The sequence below is a fragment of the Grus americana genome, chromosome 1, assembly GCF_028858705.1.
Source record: "Grus americana isolate bGruAme1 chromosome 1, bGruAme1.mat, whole genome shotgun sequence".
Lineage (NCBI taxonomy): Eukaryota > Metazoa > Chordata > Aves > Gruiformes > Gruidae > Grus > Grus americana.
Genome location: NC_072852.1, coordinates 15,381,843 through 15,401,488, shown reverse-complemented (window position 1 = coordinate 15,401,488; position 19,646 = coordinate 15,381,843). Strand labels below are relative to the sequence as shown.

The 19,646-nt window shown below is 38.8% G+C and overlaps 1 protein-coding gene across 10 annotated transcripts in view; it reads left to right on the top strand.

Moving 5' to 3' along the window:
- ATXN7L1 (ataxin 7 like 1) overlaps positions 1 to 19,646 on the top strand; it is a 122,548-nt gene that overhangs the window by 46,856 nt on the left and 56,046 nt on the right. The window contains exon 1 of one of the 10 annotated variants that reach the window (XM_054813593.1): positions 19,022 to 19,145. The exons of the other annotated variants lie outside the window; for them this stretch is intronic. The gene's annotated coding sequence lies outside the window, so the exon portion shown is untranslated. Of the gene's footprint in view, positions 1 to 19,021; positions 19,146 to 19,646 lie in introns of those variants that run through there. 10 annotated transcript variants of the gene reach the window in all.

Here is a 19,646-nt window from a genome sequence, read left to right as displayed (position 1 = left end):
TTTTGTGTTTTCTACTATCATCCCGCTACTTAAACTGCTTTCTTCTTTGTTGTTCTTAATTCATCATCAGTGGCAGAGCCTAAAACAGAGAAGTTCAGATATAGAAATAGATATGATATATAGAGAGTTACAAGGTCAATGAGTAGCCTAAGTAGGAAGCTGACAACTTCCCATAAATTCATCCTAGGTTGATGTGTCAATAATTGAAAATTTCTTCATTCAAAAGATTCTTTGAATGAAAAAGCAGGAACATTTGGCAGTGTTGAATCTCAAAGGATTGTGCACTGGGGACCAGTGAGCATTCAGCGGTGAACAGAATGCTACACATGCGTGCCGTTGCTAGTAAGCATAGTAACCTTCCCCCCCACCCCCTTACCTATTTCTGGACCTATGTATGAAATTGGAAAGTCTGGAAGTAAAAGATTGAGTAATTGTCTTTTCCCTAATTTTTTCTATTATGTTGTGCCATTGCAGTGCCTTGACTGTGCTGTAATTTTACAATTCAGATCTTAAATAAATTGACATAGGAAGTAGATTGAAAGAGTAGTAAGGATACTGGGCTTTTCAGTTCACTGGGAGTGTATTGTTCTAGTTTAGATATAATTTATATCATTATAAATTAGCTCCTCTCTTTTGCAAACTGTATTCATTGATAGTATTTGATTAGTGAATCCTTTTGTGGTTTGCTTTTTTTTACTTTGTATAAATCGTGATAAACAATGCGGTACATACTTGAACTGGGTGTTGTTGTCATGGCATTGATATTACTTGTAATTTCTTTCAGTCAAGATTTTAATAGAGATGTAGTTTTAAATAGTAACCAATAAGGATTTCTGTTAAGGAGTGTCCATTAATAGAACTCAGCTGTTGAAGGTTGCCTGTAGCATTAGGCTTAAGTTTAATCTCCTACATACTATAATTTACAGGGCTGTGTTTAGTGCATCATTTTTACAGCTGCTTCGCTAGTGGAGGGATGGGGGTTGTGATAGTGGGGGAGAGGGGAAAGGTATAGTGAAAATTTTCCATCATAATCTGTAAAAATCGGGCAAAATTAAAAATAGGAGTATTTGGCTTGAAGTTTGCCATAGCATGTCTGTCTTACTGGGCTGAATAAGGTGGATGTCTTCCATCTTAGAGAAGGAATGTTTTTAAAAGTAATTTAAAAGAAAGACTTCATGGTCCTATTCCTAGATAAAGTCCAAAACAGAATTAAGAACTTTTTCAATGCACTGTTTGGAAGTGTTTTGGTGAGTAAAAGATAAGCAAGAACAAGTCCTTTTTTGTATGAAATTGTGATGCGCTGTAAAGAAGGGAGATTTGAAGTGAATTTGCCAAAGGCCCAAATAAGAAGTCTTTGTTTCTTCACTGTATTCAAAAGTATAGAAGTATTAAGAGCAAGTCTCTTCTTTCTGTTATCTCTTTGTTTATCCTGCATGTAATCAGGCAAGGAAGATGTGGTGGGGTGTGGGTTTTTTTGGTAGTACAGTGTTTTAGTCCACATGTGTTACAGAAAGTAATTAACATTTGGATTAGTCACTACCAAATATTATAAGTTCAATTTCAAGTCTGTAGAAGTCTTGTCTGCATATAGCCTTGCCCATTGACAATGACAATTTTGTCTAAACATTTTGGATTTAGTAATTTTTCTGACTTGCAATTTCTAGTATTTTATCATTTAGCAATTTTTTGCAAAGCATATTACAAGTTTAGGAACTTCCCTCCTTGTACTAAAATTTTTAATATAAGGTGACTCATAAAGTTGATTCTTGTCCGTTGACTAGTGACTTTTCCCAAAGGAAACAGCAGCAATTTTTGGCTAGTGTCTTCTCTAGCAGCTGAACATCTACACCATGAGTTGTGGTTGCTGAGTCTGCAGGTGAGGTGGCAGGAGGGCTGGAGGCACAACTCAGCTTGTGCGTTCAGGGCTCCATTCAGAGCTGGAGAACCGGGCCTGGGAGGAGGTTGACTGACCCCAGAACATAGCTTTGGCCCTCACAGCTGCCAGGATTAGACTACTTTGTTATGTGCAATGGTGAGTGGAAAGAAAATTGGAATGGCAGTTTAGTAGTACTTCTGGAAAGTAACAACTGATAGTCTGAAACACTGCTTTCCAACGATGTTTCTGTTGCCTTTTCTAACATCTACAGGCCACTTGGGGTGCAGCGGGGAAGACAAAAGTCCCTTGACATGCAGGAGGATGATAGGATAGTCATATGTCCTTTTTCACTGAGGTGCATTGGAGAGCGATTTAAATAAATATGGAGCTGTAGTTCAAGAGCTTCATGGGTTTTTTTCAAGTTGGAAGTAGTTACATTAAATGTCTTTCATGAAGAAATAATTTTTTTTATTTAGTGTTTAAAAAAAAATTTTTTTTTAGTAGAGGGAAATCTCAGCTATGATAAACTAGCTAGTGCAAGGCTTGCAAATCTGCTTCAGATACTTGTCCCACAATTATCAGTAATAATATTTATCCCAGATTTTGTATACCTTCTTAATTTTTAAAATATTTCTTCTTGTTTATTTTAATACAACTTTTTTTCCTCTAGTATGCAAGCATGTTTGTCACAGCTTCATTTTTAAAATCTAGTGAGTTCTGTTTATTTCATTATAATAGTTGTACACAACCTCTTGGTACCTGACTAGTGCCAAATCTATTCAAAACATGTTATTTGCATGCATAAAATACTGTACTTAAAATTCTCATCATTTCAAATACAGCTGAAGCTCTGTTTCTCATTTCGCAGTCCTGTAGTGATTCATGTAATTATCTTAATAGCTTATTGCTATTCTATTTAACTGATGATATTAATGTAATAATTGTCATATTAAAATAAAAAATATTGAATTAGAGCTTGTTCTAAAATATATTTTATTATTACAGATAGGTTAGATGCACTGTGCCTTCTGTTTTCAAAATAAAATTTTTTTGCATTCATCTAGCTAGATTAATGACATTATATTCTGCAAGATACAATGCAAGAACTGTTTAAAGTATTTTAGACAAATGATGGGCACCTCACTGTGTATATTTTGATTCAATTTCAAATACTTGATTTAGCTTCTTGCACTAAAACCTACCTAAATTTCCTAAAATTTAGGAAGCTTGCCTCATTAGCTAGTTATGGCTGTGAGACTAGTGATGCTGTTAACCAGGAACATTTTCTTTGACTAGTGTTCTGGGAAATAACAGATTTTGTTTTCCCCCTCCTTTTTTTGGACGGGCTTCTTGTTTCTGTGAAATAATCTTTTATCGTGCCTAGCATCTGCTCTGCAACTAGTGAAGTATAACTAATACCATACTTACATAAAATATCAAGCATTGCTTATGAGAAATGTGTTTAAGGGAAGCAGTAATGTATCATTTGATATATCTGCTTTCAATTTATTCCCTGTGTTGTATAAGATATTCTTTTCGTAAGTATATCCTCAGTGTTGTGCTTTACTAATTGTGTAACTAGAGAATTTTAGGGGGTTTTTATAAATCTAGTTTTAGGTTTGAGATTGGTAATTGAAAGATTGTTTCATTTTTTAATTCAGTTTGTTAGGAGAAGGATTGGCAGGGAGGAGTCTCATTTTTGGTGCTGCTTTTACCTCAAAATATTGAAGCATCTGTGCAAGCTGAAACATGGACCAGTAACTGGCCAACAATACTGAAGAGGTTTACATTGATTATAGGTGTTTCAGATTGCTTTAGTATGTGTTTGGTGATCAAATTGCATAAACCATGGAGACCAGTGCATCCTTGTGTGTACTTTAAGCTTTCTCAAACTTGCAGTAGTATTGTGAATGTCCAAATGAGTCTGAAGACAAGTGTTTCTCATTCTGTGACTCTATGTAGATGAAAACTGTAAGATGCAAGTAAAAATTAATGCTTTTGAATTTGGCTAGGACAACAGAGGATTAGTTTGCCGTTTAAATAAATCTTTTTGTCACTCTCTAATGCCAGATGCATTTAGTGGGAATGCTGAAATGAACAGTAAAGCTTTCAGCATTTTTGCATGGGCAGGAAAGGCCTGGTCAGGACCAGACAGTCAAGGCTATGGAGAAGAGCGCAGTGCCAAACTGCATGTTTAGTAAGATGAGTATAGAAATGGTGCAGCAAAAAATTGAACTTTGAAAAGTCTGGTGGTTGTCATTGTGCTGCTAAACAATTCTGTTGACCTAGTATTTTTTTGAACTTAATGGAAACTTAAGAGCCATGGGGTCCTGTGGAAAGGATTCTCAAAACTTAGCTATATGCTGTGTGAAGAAATACCTCCTTTTTTGGTTTGTTTTTGAACCAGCAACGAATGATCATTTCCTGTCCACCTTCATAATAAGTGTGTCTCATAACCCTCCTCTGTCATCACTCATCCAGTCAGACAAGTCCAAATCTGTCTAATTTTCACTCTTGTAGAGACTCTCCATGTCTTTGCTATGTGTTTTTGTATCTTGCTCAACTCTTCTAAACCATTTTTGAAAGGAGGGAAGCAGTGGTGTAATGTGCTATATTCCTTGCCTAACGTTTGGTTTGCCTTTGTGACCACTACAGATCATTGAGATGATAATTTCATACAACTGTTACAAGACCAGTGTCTCATTACTGTGTAATAATCAGTCAGAGACCATCATTTTTTATATAATGTTAAGATTGTTTTCTTCTTCCATACCTCTCACTTGAAATTTCTCTATATTGAATTTCATTTACTATTTTATTATACCATTCAGTAATGTTAGATCTTTCTGCTGATTTTCGTTTTTAGTACTCTGAGTAATTATATACCAAAGATCTTGTTCTCTCACTAACCACCTTTTTTGGATCATTTCTGGATATGCTGAATAGTTCAGGCCCTAACACAGGCTCTTGCTGCATACCACTGCTGAAATTCTTTCTTTTAGGGCCATTTTTACTCTCTTTTTCTTGCCCTGTTAAGTAGTTTCTTATCCTTCTGGTGGGGTTGGAACCCTGCTTCGTGTCTCACAGCAGTTATCTTTCCTTTAAGAAATGTGAATACATGGCCTCATTTCACTTGGAAATTTAAATAGACTGTGTCAATTGGATTTCCCTTGTCCACATGTCCCTTTACGCCTTCTAGGACATTTGTGACTCCTAACAGTCTCACAGAACTGCACTGTGTTTTCCCCAATACATCATACTTATCTATATGTGCACTAACTTGGTTCCTTCTTACAGCTTCTACGCCTCTGGCTTGGATAGATTTCAAACTTGCTGCTCTGTATTTCTTTGCACTCCCCCAGATGTTGATGTTGCCTTCTGATCTTCAGGTACAAGGTGGTTTTCAGTGAGAGGCTTTGCTTGCTTTTAATAGCTCAGTAACTACATCCGTGGCTGCTAGGGAGCTCCTGGATGAGTACAGATGGTTCAGCTCTGTCAAGCCACTTTGCAGCTTCCTCTGCCACTGCCTCAGTTGGAGATGGGATCTCCAAGTCCTTCGGAACTTCTGGACCATGAAGGTCATTTTTGCCAGGACTAGAAAAGAAGCAAAGTGTTATTTATGCATGTGTGTCTACGTGTGCATGTGCATTTCTGTATGTATACATACATACTGGCTGATCAGTCCATTGCACCCCGAATGCAATTGTAGCTTTAATTGTAGAATAACTACTAAGGAGTGCTGTATTGCCACTTTCTGGGTAGATGCATTTGGAAAAAATGAGAATTTTTTTTCTATATGTTGCTGAAGAAGAAAACACACAGGTTTTTCATGTTAAGGAAATGGCTTGAGTATAACTCTCATTTTCTTACTGAATAAATTTTGTGCCTGTAGAGGTGAAGTGTTGCACTTGGCCTGAGGTAAAATCTTTCTTTTAGGAGACTGAAGAAAAAACGGAGGAAATGAAAGTCTGGATCTGTAAAATTATTTCTGATCCTTTAGCCACTATTGTGGAGATTAGAACAGTTAATGTGCAATGTGGGACATTTTCTTCCCTAATCTGAGGGGAGTTGAACCAAGAGCACCTGAAGCAGGCTACCCAGTGTTGCTGGGTGGTTTTAGTCACATGGACTGTGTTCTCCTTTCCATAAAGAAATGCTGATGGGAACTAGGGTATCTCATCTGTCAGGGGGTGATGGAACAACTCTGCTTGTGAGGCTTTGCCTGCTTCTCCAATTGCATGTTTTATATGGAAAAGGAATGGTAGGGATTGAGAGAGGCTCAGAATTACCTGCAGGCTGAGGGCCTGGGTGCTTCTGCTACTGGAAGACATATGTTCAAGTCCACACTGATTTCTTCTCTCCTATTGCTGTTTTTTGTTTTGCATAACATAATTAAACAGTTGTTGAATGGGGTAAGAGAGAGAGTTAATTCCTAACTTTGACAAGTAAGACACTCCCTTGGGATCCAATCTGTGGTTCAGGAAACGTGTTTATTAAAGGTTGAAAGAATTTCAGCAGGAGGGAGGGAGAGCAAACCCCCTCAACACCCTTCACAATACTTTGTCCTCGTAGTCAGAGCTCTCTTCTGCGGAAGGAAATATTTGGGTTCAGATTGTTTATAGAAAGGTGAGTGCTTTAAATCAGGGAAGTAGTCATCTAACTGGGGTCCACCACCTTTCTCTTGTGAGAGATTTAGCACTTAAATGGCTTTTTAGTTAAAAAAAAAAAATTAGAAATATTTAGTATTTTATCAGTCAGAATTTTAAAAACAAATCCACTCTCTGAACCAAGCCAAAGTAGCTGGTCATAAAAGAGAAATAAAGCCAGTCACAGAATTGTCAAAGAATCATAAATTGTTATTTGGGGAGAAAAAGGCCATAATAATAGTCTCCTGTGTTTGTTGGATCAGTGATAACTGCTGATGTGTCCTGAATATAAAATAATTTTGAGGACAGTTGGGATGCTCAGACAGCAGTTACCAGCAGTGGGTTGCTTGACAAAGCCTGAATGTTCCTTTATGATTTCATCTGTCTCATCGCTGAATAGCTTATGGTCTGGTGGCTGTGGAGAGCTATAAGCTATATGTGCACTGAGTAAACTATTCCCTAACACGTGATGCACCCCAGGTGCCCTGTTACACTTACCCTATTGAGGTCATGGTGGTTTTTTCTTGTGAAGAGGTAAAAGGAGAAAAAACAAACAAACAAACAAAACACCCAACCCCTTATATTTTTCCCCAAGAGCCGAAGAAGGACGTGTACAAGGACATTACCCGCAACCCCAATGCCACACTTCACATTTCCTACCTTGAAGTCCTGGCAGTCATGAAAACCTCATCTAGTGTCTGTCAGACTTGGGAAGAACTGCTCCATAAGCCTTATCTGGCAGACTGGGAATAAATCAGATCAAAATTAGCCTGTCTTTGCATTTGAAAAGGGGCAAGAATGAAAGGTCAAGAGCAATGCTGCAATGAGGAACATGCTTAATTAGGGTTTGGGGTTTTTTTTAAGAGAACTAGGAAGAGAAGCAGGTCAGGACATTTTCATATCCAGTCCATGTTATGTTCACAGCTTTCAGTCTAGTTTATTTTTGTAAACTAGAGAAATAAAACCACAAATGCTGGACTAAATCTGTCTCTCAGACATTAGTAGTTTTGAGATCACTATGATACCTGTTCAGTCACTCCCCAATTTTCGAGTTCTTGAAAACAGTTGAAAAGATTTTATTTTACAGTTAGCATGGGTCAAGTGAAGATCCTGCCTGTACGCGCTCTGAGGTTGTTGTTCCTCAACACTTTGTGCCAGTTTTATTCATGTACTTTGCTGCCTTCCCATCGCTATTTTAACTTCAGCACTTGGGGCAAACGGATGTAGAGAGGCATAAGGGAACAAAGCTGAGTTGTTGCTTCTGCCCTAATTTGAGGATACCCATTCATTTTGAACTTGTGAGTGACCTGTTCACTCTTCGTGTGATGAAAAGTCAAAATAAAAAGGGAGGTTTTGGAAATGCAGGCAGGAAAAGGTGAAGTGCATTTCTCCCTCGCGTTTCTGAGATCTGTCAGTGAAACCTGACAAAGTTGGTTTCAGTCTCTTCTGCTTTGCTTTCACACGCAGAGAGGGGTTCAGGTTACTCAGTAGCCCCTGTGCTGGGACAGTTTTATTTCCAGTTGCTTATCATGTGATGCAGTTATATGTAGGAATTACGAAGTTGTTGCCAGCATTTGCACCAGAAGCACTGTTTAAGCAGACAACGTGGGTTTGGTCTTGTTTTTTAATTCACAAATGTGAATGTGACAATTCTAGCTAGATAGTATCACTGAGATGAAACAAAGTTCAAATAAATGATACATAGAGCTTCAAGTATCATGGTTTCGAAAGAGAGCTATAGAAACAAATATATTCCACTGAACACTTAAAAATTCAGTTAAAACTTTGTTTTAACCATTAGTTATTCATTGAGTTTTTGCTCCATAGTTCCATTTTATAAAACAGAAAGATTTTCAGTTTTTAAACTATCATTGTTTAATGTCATTTTAGTAGAATTGCTTTGTGTCTCTGGTTTGTTTTTTTTTTTTTTTAAGTTTGACATTTAATGTAGGGTTAGATTGATTTATTTTTATTTTATTTTTTTCAAAGCGAAAACACTGTAATTATTTTCTTTAATACTTGCGGAAAATTAGAATATCTATTGGGAAGTTCTGATTAATGGCAAGATAATATACGTAAGCCAGCTGACTCTTTGCAGTCAGAGTTGCATAATATCAACTGTTAAGCAAGTAAAACAGGTGATGCTTTTACATGTTTATGATCTAACAAAACTGCCATCTCTGTTGCTGCATCATATCACACCTTTACTTTGCAGCCTTCCCTTCTTTAGCTTTGGCATATACAAACTGTACTCCACTCAGACCTACCCAAACAGGATTTTGAGGGGTCCACTGCCACTTTCATTTTTTGAAACCTTTTTTTATGATAGAATCTTGAAAAAGTATTACAGCCTTCTTAGTTTCACTTAACATAATCATCTGAAACTTGTGTGTGTGTGTCTGCATAAGAGTCAGCTAACTGAAGATCTGACCTGGGCATTTTATGTCAGTGAAGGAAACGAATGCATAAAGCGTGGCTTAACTCAGCTTTGTAAAGTGTACCTTTGGAGTTACACTGGATGCCAAGGTGGCATTTTCTTTATGGTCGTCTTGTGTTTTTCTTCTAAATTTTAGAGCAATCATTTTGTGTTCTTACATGGCTGTACAGCATCTGCTTAAAAAACTTAATTTATAAAGTATAAGTTATAAGCTATTTTATCACAAGTAATCTTACTGGGCAGTCCAGACAGCAAAGATCTGAAGGTGCTCATTCAAATGTGTCTTCTCTCTCCTCTAAAACTGGATGTAATGTCAATATGGTGTCTTTTTTGATACACACATGTCTGCGAAGCAGATAGAATTGATGTTTGGTTTACTGCCAGTATTAAGTAAGCACAGGGAGTTGTGACACAGGAAGGGGTTAGACCCTTGCTTGCTTCATTCAAAGAGGAAGCTGCTGCTCCTCAGTGTTTGTGTTGCAAATCGTGCTGGGCTTTTAAAGGCTCTATTTCATCCTGCTTTTTTTTTTTTCTTCATCCTTTAAACTACGATTCTTTTTCTTAGTGCAATTCACATAAGATGTTTACACTGGATGAGACATTCTGTATTGACTTAAGCTGGTTTTACTGGTTAACCTTTGCCATTCTCATTTTTCTGATATGTTTCTCTTTAAAGCTCAGCTTCAGCTGAACCACACGGATCAGTCTGAATTGTTTTTTAAAATGTTCCATTTAACGCTTAGTTTGGAGGAGGTCAGTTTATTCTTAAATAATTCAACCCTCCAAGTTGAGGGAGGACCACAGGCATGTTATGTTATGCAGGTATGGCTGACTTCCTTGAGATCCCCTTGGTTAGCAAGATGTGTACTGGTCTTGTTTGGGAGAAGTGGTTTTGGGGCTCCGAGTCTGCAAAGTTTCTGCCAAGAACTTCCATGTAAGTTTTCAAAGATTTGATGGAGTGGCCGCAGTGCTGAGCTAGTGCCATTCCTTGCATGCTTAGAGGATCAAGTGTGGTCAGCATCACGTTAGCTGATGCTACTTTTTACACCCTTAGAGACTGCAGTGGATGTATTAAGTGTCTGATTCAGATCACCTAAAGTACCACAGTGAAACATTGTCTATTTTTGTTGTTTAAAAATAAAGTATACCTATTTGCAAAAACTGAACTCTGCTTTTTTTTTTTTTTTTTTACTGAGAACCAGAAGTTTAATTAGATCATCTAGAAATATGCATAAGAAGTTACTGGGTGAAGCTGTGGCAATTAATAACTTGTTTAAATCGAAGAATGATAGCTATGCTGAATATTGTATAGGAAGCTGTCCTGTGGCTTAAAATACCTTTTGTCTGTTGATTTCTCTGTAAAATGGAAGAATATTGAAATTTCAAGAATCAATATTATTACAAAAAGTAAGATTTTTATCATGTGGGCTTTGTACCTGTTATCATGTGGTACAGACATGGAGACCTAGGCTTACCTGTCTTTAGATGAAGACAGTATAGACGTCGCTATGCGAGGTAGTCATTCAGTATTAGCTTTACGTAAGTGAAAGCAAAGGGAATTTTCATACAATTACACTGACGTTTAGCAGCTTATTTTAAATATTAAAAAAAAATACTACAGGAGGAAAGGCTGCGCAGGTTATTTGTTTTATTGCCTTATATTTTCACCACAATGTAAGAGTATCTGCTTTACCTTCTCTGCAAGCATTCCTCGGTATGCAGTGCCTCCCCCACACTGTGGGACTCAACTGGCCAAGCAGCGCCTCTCCCCATTAGTCATCATTGCCTTCCCTAGCACCGTGTACATGAAAGTAATTTTTTAAAGCAGCTGCTCATAGTTCATTTTTTTAAGATTATTTCATAACACATCATTGCAGTAATACCTTCTTGTAAGATGGACCAAATCTTGGTCTCTAAGCACAAGCAGTTTTATGTGGAATAAAAAGATACATTGCAAATAAATCACTACTTATTTCCTTCAATCTAGTTTCAAAATTCTTTGACTTTTGCCATTCAAACACAGCTTCCATTCACGTATTTGGGAAGCTTTTGAAAGCATATGAATAGTAATTTTCCCAGTTTTTCTGGAACTTAACATAGTTAACTTCCAGCAATGTCTGCAGCTGGGTGCCTAATAAAAATAACTTGCATTCCTAGAAACATTAGATTGTACTGATGGCAAAAATGACTAAACAATTACTTTAAAATGTAACCCACGCTGTTACATTAAAATATGTTTTGTCTTAGTCGATATTAATCTAAAGTAGAAGATTAACTGCAGTGATTTTAGTAGTGTTGTTGTTAACGTGGATTAGCCATGTACAGAAAAGTCCTCATATTGTAGCTGTCTGCTTTTTTAACTTCGATTACAATCCATCTATTCTTACGTTATTAAAAGGCTTCCTGATGTCTATTGCTTTAGTGATCTCTCTTTCCTTAATGTGTGGAATGTTCATATAGTGTTGCAAAAAATGCAATAAGTACTTTTGCATGTGGTGCAAATGAACATTTATATCTTCATGCCTAACAGTATTGCACTGTCTTTCGTACTGGTTTTTCTTTTGACAGGCAATCTATATTTTATTTATTGCATGTTGACTTAATGGTTTTAGTGTAGTGAAACTTTGTTTTAACATAGAACTTAGTTTTAATGTAGTGAGACACTTTTTAAATTCTCAATTTAACTAAAAAATGTTTTTTAATTAACTAAGCAAATAAACAGCGCGACTATTTCCATTTCATCTTTTATTTGAAAACTTTGGGGCAAATTAAAAATGCAAAATGTTTTTATTTTAAAGTTTAGGTTCTAGAGAATTTTCAGTGGCAGGATTAGAATTTTTTTTGTAATGAAATGTATTGGTCTCACAAGTAAGCCACTAATATTATGACAGCGTTGAGTCCAAAGTCTAGCAAGGTACCCTGAGTATAGAAGTGTTATAACAAATTCCCTGTGCCCCTGCATTACTTCTCTGATAGTCTTTTCTTATATCTGTAAAAGTCACTGGTGAAGTAGGTCTGCCGTGTCCAGTAGGCTCAACAGCAGTAAGTTATTCTAGTGTTTTGTTCATGAAAATGAAGCGAGCTGTTTCTTGGTGATGTACAGAGACAGTGAACAAAGAGGTTTTTCTCCTTTTGTATCCAGTTCTTTACAGACTCCTGATGATGTTTTTCAAAATACTGCTCTATGAAGAGTTAGTTATTCATTCTTACCACATTTGTCACATCCTCTCTGCTGTATGAATGCTATAACTGAAGGCAGCTAGGTTAGCTGAGACCAGTCAGTGTGGTACAAGTATCAGGCGATTGATGCCAGACTGTTAACACTTGCCATTGTTTCCCAAAATAACATAAACCGGACAGTGGTCAGTGATGTTTTGCAGGAACAAACTGTTGAGCCTCGATGATAAATGTTCATAGATTGGAAGACAACAGTACAGGTTGGATGCTCAGCTGTGAGAGCAGCCCCAGGTCATGTGGTGCAGCAGTGCTCTTTTCCACCAAGTGACAGCCACAGTCCTTGTAAAATAAGCAAGAACCTGTTTCAACAGCAGCAAAAAACCTTCAGCAGCTTTAAAATGTTATCATCTCTCCAGGATGTTTTCTCTGTTGGTGACATCGGTGCCCTTTTTACAGCTGTTGGCTATCACTGTGCCACGTAGCTGCTCATTGGGCATCTAGTGGGCACCTGGATGGATCTAATGGCACATTGCTGCAGAGGGCAGAGCCCCCTCCTCTCATCTCACCCTTTCTGCCTGGTCCTGGGATCCTCTTCCTTACCTGCAGTGCTTCTGCTGCTCACCTCACCCTGTAGTGACACTGTTCAATGGGAGCAAAGCTATTCACTTTGATTTATTTGTGGTTTCATACCTCTTCACCCTTTCTTTGGTTAGTTTTCTGCTGGTTTAGCAAGCTAAGCTTGCCCGTCAGGGCAGCAGGTGAATGCCAGAGATGGTGCAATGAAAAAGCAGGGAGAATGCATGCTTCAGAGTAGCACTTACAGAGGGAGCAGCAGCAGCAATTAATTATTAAATCAGCTCTGCCTGTCTTATCTAAACTACAATCTTAAAAGCCTATCTTTTGAAAAGGACACCTGACCTTGAAGATGAAAAGATTTGCTGTTTGAATTAATCTTAAAGTGGTATTTTTCTGGGCTATGCCTGTTCAGATTTGAGTATTTTTTTTGGTAGTTGGTGTCTACAGACTGTTGATATATCTAAGAATTGGTGGCAGTGTGCTATTTTCTTTCCCCAAAAAGGCAAGCTCCATCTCTAACAGGAATTCACAGCCCTAAAGGGAGGATGTGGTAGGGAGTAAGTTTTAATGTGTGGAGTAAGCCCGTTAATATTGTCAAAAACTACAGAAAGTCTAGAAGGACAAGTCTAAAACTCCACATATTCTGACTGAATAGGATTAAAGTAAAAGTTGTAAATTACAGAAAATGAGAATTAAATGGGGAAAAAATGGTGAGGACTGCTGGACTGCATATCCAGAATACTGCCTTCCACAGCACTGAGTTCAGGATAACAGATTGAATACAAGTTTCTGCAAAAACTTTGTGAATTTTACTTGGGGATTGCTTTTATTGTACATTATCTGAGCAAATGTATTTAATGAGACTGCAAGGATGTTACAGTTTTTCAAAGGCTGGGTACCAGAACAAAATAAGTAAGGAAATTTTTATGTTTAAAATTTTTTTTAGTATTTTTTAATCTTAAAAGTAGATTTTTATAATATCCATCATGTGGAAAAAAAATTCTGGAAGTCTGAGGTCATACATGTAGTTGCAGAGCAAATAATGGAAAAAAGCTGTGATGTGTGATTCAGGAATTAAAAATGTAGTAATAGAACCTGTATTCCTTCCATGCATTCAGGTGACTTTAAAATGTTTTCTGAGTGTATTTTTGTACGGTCAGATAAATCCACTCCAGACTATTTTTCGTAAGTCAGTGTTGAGGTACATGTCAGCAAGCAATTTAATACTCTTTGATGGTTTCAATCAATTTCTATGCAACTTGCAGTATATTTTTGCAGTACTATCAAAACGTTTATACCCACAGGATGTGAAAATTATGTGAATTTCACTTAAATCTAAATCACTGATTCTAATGCAAGACTAAGAAACTAATTGAAATAAAACCTTTATTATTAGTTTAATTAAGTCAGTAAGAGATACCAACACACATCAAGCAACAAATATGCCTTTGCTCTAAGTCATTAAAGGCCACATTTGAGGCCTTTTCCGTGTAACACCTTAAGGAAGCAAAACACGTAGGACAGAAGTAATAAACTTAGGAAACCACTACAACATACAGCAGCATTACTCCTATAAGAAATACTCTTTTTGCATATTTCACTTGTGCATTCATTAACTCCTTTATGTATCAATTAACATGTAAATATTATTTAAAAATATTCAAAAGCGTTCAGAGCCCTATAGTGGTGGGAAAAGTTGTATGAGAGAAGAACTGAAGGATCTGTTGTCTGCATGAGCTTGCTTGAAGGAATTGCAGGTTTCAGTGTTGGAGGAGGAACGTTTGTTCCCTGTTGGGTTAGTTTCATTGGTTATCCTAGAATCCTGTAAGCACGATGCTGCACGTACTGCTGAACTCCACGGCAGTGGTTAGGTGCTCAAGTGTTTGATATCATCATTTATAAGCAATTGAGAACAAGGACCAGTTTTCATGTGATTGTACAACTGTAGTTAACATTTTGGAAAGACAGTGTGATCACTTCTTGGTACTTCAACTTGCTTACGCAATTTAGAAGTTTTACAGCAAGAAAACTGTGTTCGACTCAAAACAGAAAAAAAAAATCTTAATTTTGTTGTTACAATACTTTATTTTTAATGAGAAACTTGTCTCTAAGGAACCCCTAGGGATCATGAACAAGAAAGAAAACGTGTGCTAGACATTAAATAAGCACTTTCTGAAAACATGACGTTTTTCCTAAGAAAGCAGATGGTAGGTTGTCTTATGCTGTTACAGTATTTGAAGCTGTTTTTAAAATGTCACTTGTACGCATATTGACATCTAAATGGGCAACAGCTTCTTGGCCTGGATGAAGAATGAAAAGGGAGAAAACTGTGTGTGTCATGTCTCTGCATGGGAAGGATGGGGCAAAACTCATGCAAAGACTGATGACAGTCAAGACACATCTCAGATACACAGATAGGGCAGGCAGGAAAAAAGGGAGTATCTCAAGGTATGGATATTATCTGAGGCCTTCTAGGATTTCCGAAAAATAATAGTCTAATTTATGGATTTAGGAGGGAACTGTGCAGGACTGAGGCACTCCTCAGTTAAGCCTGTGTTCATCACTTTTCTGCCTTCTCGTTTCCAAGAGATTAAACAAGAAGCCGGAATGCCATGGCCTTTCTGGAGGAGCTGCTGTGAAAATATGAGATTGCTGAGGCATTAGTCTGATACAAAGGGTAACGTAAGCACAACTGAGCATCTATCAAGCACCACTTGTTAGTTGGGGTTTTGTGCTTTTCCTCAGTACAACAACAGTTGTTTGATTTGTTTATGAAGGTCTATGATACTTGAAGAGTAGCAGGAGTGTTTTACAGGCCAAAACACAGCTTCGTAGAGTGTATTTCTGAAAATGGATCGGATGCTTGATTTGTTGGAGTTGTTGAATCAGTATACTTGGAATTCATAGAAATTTGGGTCCCCTCTCCTGTTGTCTTCTAAATATGGTTTAGAAAAGATACCTGTTGGTAGTTTCTACCAGCCATCTGCAGAAACAATCTGCTAGAGTTTTAGGGATTCTTCTGACATAATCTCTGCAGGCAAAATCAGTACAACTTTGTCTTTCCCAAGTGCTCTCTGACTTGCATTTCTCCAACACCCCTCTTCTGTCCTTTGGTGCTGAAATATCCATGGCACCGAAACATAAGAAACCTGATTTGGGGTCAGAGTGAGATTAATATGCAATTACAGAAAAACCCCAAACACTTCATACAGCTGCCACTCAAATATGTGTGCTGGTGTTTTGTTTCTCTGTCGGGTTAAATTTTTTGCCTGAAGTCTGTTCTGTTGTCTTCGCTGGTGCTGAATTGCTGAAGCTGTAGCCTTGTTTCTAGGTGGGGAAAAAAACCCCTGCATGTTGACCTACCTAGCAGTATGAGGAAACAAAATTAATTTTGGCACTATTTTAGGCCCACACAGCTTTAGCAAGAAACATGTGTACTCCCAACAGATTGGACTCCTGGTTTTGCATTTTAAAGTTTTAGTCCCAGAACTCGTTCCAGACTAGGCAGTCTCCATGTACTGGGTACTAAGAAATGTTCCCAGGTTCAAGTAGCTTCAATGTGCAAGCTGTCTGATAGTGCCAGTGTCCATCAAGAAAGCACTTAATATTTAAATTTGGGGCCTCCTACTGACAATTCTATGGGAATAGTCTTCTGATGCACAGCACAAAAAAGTTGTTATAAAGTGCTGATGGCATATTGCTTTTTTTTTTTTCAATAGAGACAAACCCAGGCTTTATCAGTCCAAAACTAAATACAGAGGTTAGATGTTTTCAAGACAGTCTTCAAAACACCCTGATATTCTTAACTTCATGCTGACATCAGGCAAGTTAATCTCTATATCCAAGCACTGATAAATAGGCAGTCTCCTTAATATTTCTGTGTCGTACTACTATTACCAGAGCCACGTTTACAGCCTCAAAAAAGCAGGTTACAAAAGAATGACTCTTGGCTGCTCCTTATTTCTTAGCCACTTAAAGCCTGTGAGATGAGCAAAGAGAGTGATCCTTTTCAGAAAACATCCCTTTTCCCCCCCCCATATTACCTCTTTTTTTTTTCCACTTCTGCTAGGTTGTTTGCGTGGTTACAATGTATCCCCCCCCAAAGTCTGGTGCCTGGTTTTGTTTCTACGTGGAAGTTAACCCTTCCTTAACATGACCCTGTGTTATATTTTAAACATTCAGAACCATGCAATGACCTCCTGGCCATTCAGGACCTGTGAAATGACCTTTATCACGTGCTTACATGAGGCAGCAATCGCCACTCGCTTTGCAGCAGCCTTGCTGTCCTATGGATCCCCAGGATTACGTGTTACAGCATGCTTTGACAGCTGCTTCACAGGCATGAACCTGAAATGTGCAAATCAGTATTACCAATGTCTAACATCCTAGCCATGAAATGATGGAGGTATGCAACACAACCCATAGTTTCCTTCAGTCTTCAATTTCTCAGCTTTGCTGGAAGTTTTTATATTTTTGCTGGGTTTTTTTCCAATCAGTTTCAAACTTTTTACTTAACTATATGTTGTCTTATTTACATGTTGATATTACTTACCTATTATTTCTATTCCTCTTACTTGTTTCTCTTCTGCTTATTTCTCCTTCCGTGTTTTATTTTGTTTCATTATTCCTTGGCTTCAGTGATTGCCTCTTCTGCGAGGTATGTATACCTGCAGTGAATGCTTTCCTACACAGAAATCCCCGAAGCATTCAGGGTTATTTTGCTTAGGTAGGTTCATGCCTCAAACATGTAATCTGTTTTATTTTTTACTTCAAGCCACATGTTTAAATTAAATTAAAAATAAATAAATAACACCCCCACCCCAAACCAACAGGTCATGCACCTTCAAAGATCTATTGGCTAAATTTCTGGGCTCCATTTTAGGTCAAGCGGGTCAGGATGTCTTGAATCCAGTTCTGTCTTTTGCCCTATTGAAACTGCTGAAGGACCTGCAGTGCCTGCAGAAGAGCTTACTTACCATGACTAATCTTTGAGAAGGCTGGCTCTGCGTTTTCACACTCCCCATCCACTTTCTCTCTTCTTCCAAGGCCTCAGGCAGCTGATTCTGTGATTAAGAAAGAAACTTGAATAAATTGGGGCCATTCCCACTTCCCACTGGGATCCCCGCAGAGTCGGGGAGGGTGCACAGCCAGGGAACGCAGCACTCCAGAGAACATCTTTCAGTTTAATTTCCTGGGGAACACTGCTCCACACGCATGTGCAAATACGTAGAATTTAATCCTAAGACATTTGTAAGTACCTTAAGATGTGAGCTTGCATTTGTCGATGTGTTTCACATTGGACACAGCTGTGAGAATAAATTTGCATTTAAAGTGGGGTCCCATGCTGGTCTGCTGCAAATTGATGGCTTTGGCTGGTTTTAGTGGACAAGCCAACAACTATTTGACTGCAAGAGGAGTTGCATGTATGTGGGCAGAACCGAGGGGCTGCCCTTTTAAATGTGGTCGAAACAAATTACTTGTAATGGCATTGGGTAAGCATTAAACATACTTGCATTCCAAATCTTACCAGTTATGCCAAAGGAAGTGTTTGCAGTTACCAGGAATCCATCGTTTCCAGCAGTGGTCAGCTGGGTGAGGGTTTGGCAGGGGGATGCTTTAACATGCAGAGCTGTGCTGCAGCAAAGCTCAGCTTGTTGATGTAGCTTTTTATTTCGGGTGGTGACTCCATAGCTCCGATATCTGCATACCTGTGAGTACAGAGTACTTGTAAGAAGAAAAATAGGTGATAAAGTACTTAGTGTTTATCCAGCAGCTGACTGTAACAGGATCTTAATTCTGGATCCACTTGAACACCAGTGTGTAAAAATCAAAGATAATCAGATCCTCAGAACCTTAATTTTTAATTTCTGGTTACCATGCATTATTCTGTGGAGTTTGGCAAGTGCTAGAGCCTGGGAGAGGTGGACAGAGCGTGTAACCTCACTGGAGGTGGCTGAAGCTGTGGTACTACCGGCTCCTTTTCTGAAGGACTTGCTCTCTGTAAGCATTCCTCCACTAAATTAGGAGTTGGACGACTTTTCGGGATAATTGAGTGATAAATGAAACAGGGTTTTCACGGTGAACACTTTTGCATTTACGGGTCCAATCCTGAGCTTTTTGCTCATCGCTTTGAATAGGGAAGGTTTAAAAAAAAAAAAAAAGAAAAATTACCGCCCCCCGGGAGCATGCGTCAGTGAGTATGTCTCTTGTTTACGGAGCGCGGCTCGGCGCTGCCGGCGGGCGGTGGCCCCGGGAGGGGGAGCTCCCGGCCCTCTCCCGGCAGCCTCCCCGCCGCTCACCGCGCCGGGCGGCCCCGCAGCCGGCAGGGCGGCCTCGGCCTCCGCCGAAAGTGGTCTCCGAGTCTCCGTAGGGGATCCTGTCAGCAGACCAGGGGAAGGCGCCGCTGATGGGGTTTTTGCAGCGGGGTCTGCATGTGAGTCCGGGTCACTAAAGGCCCTGGGTTGGTTTGTTGCCACTGAGGATGAGCGGTGTGAGAAACCTGTTGTAGGAGCCGCACGAGGTTATAAGACGCAGCGGTTGTTGGAGAGAAACATCCACCGGTTTAGATACCTGTGTAACGTGGAGGGAGGTGGCATGTATCTAAGGGTTGTCAGCAGCTCTTGCAGTCTCCAGACTAGCCGAGACGTTAGAAGGGTGCAAGGGTACCTTTACAACTCCTGCGCCAGGAGGTTTCTCCTGGCCTGAGCTTGGTGCAGCCCTTAAGGCTGAGCGCAGCTCTGGCCTGGGTGACTAATTGTGGTAGTGCTTCCTGTGGACTGGAGACCTTTTAAAACCGACCCAATGTTTATAATAATGTAAGTGAGCAAATCAGAAGTAGATACATGGGAGGAGGGTGGGGGCCACAATAGGAGTTCATTACTTTAGCATAGAAGGACAAAATAGATTTAATTAAGAGTATTTTAGACTCAGATCA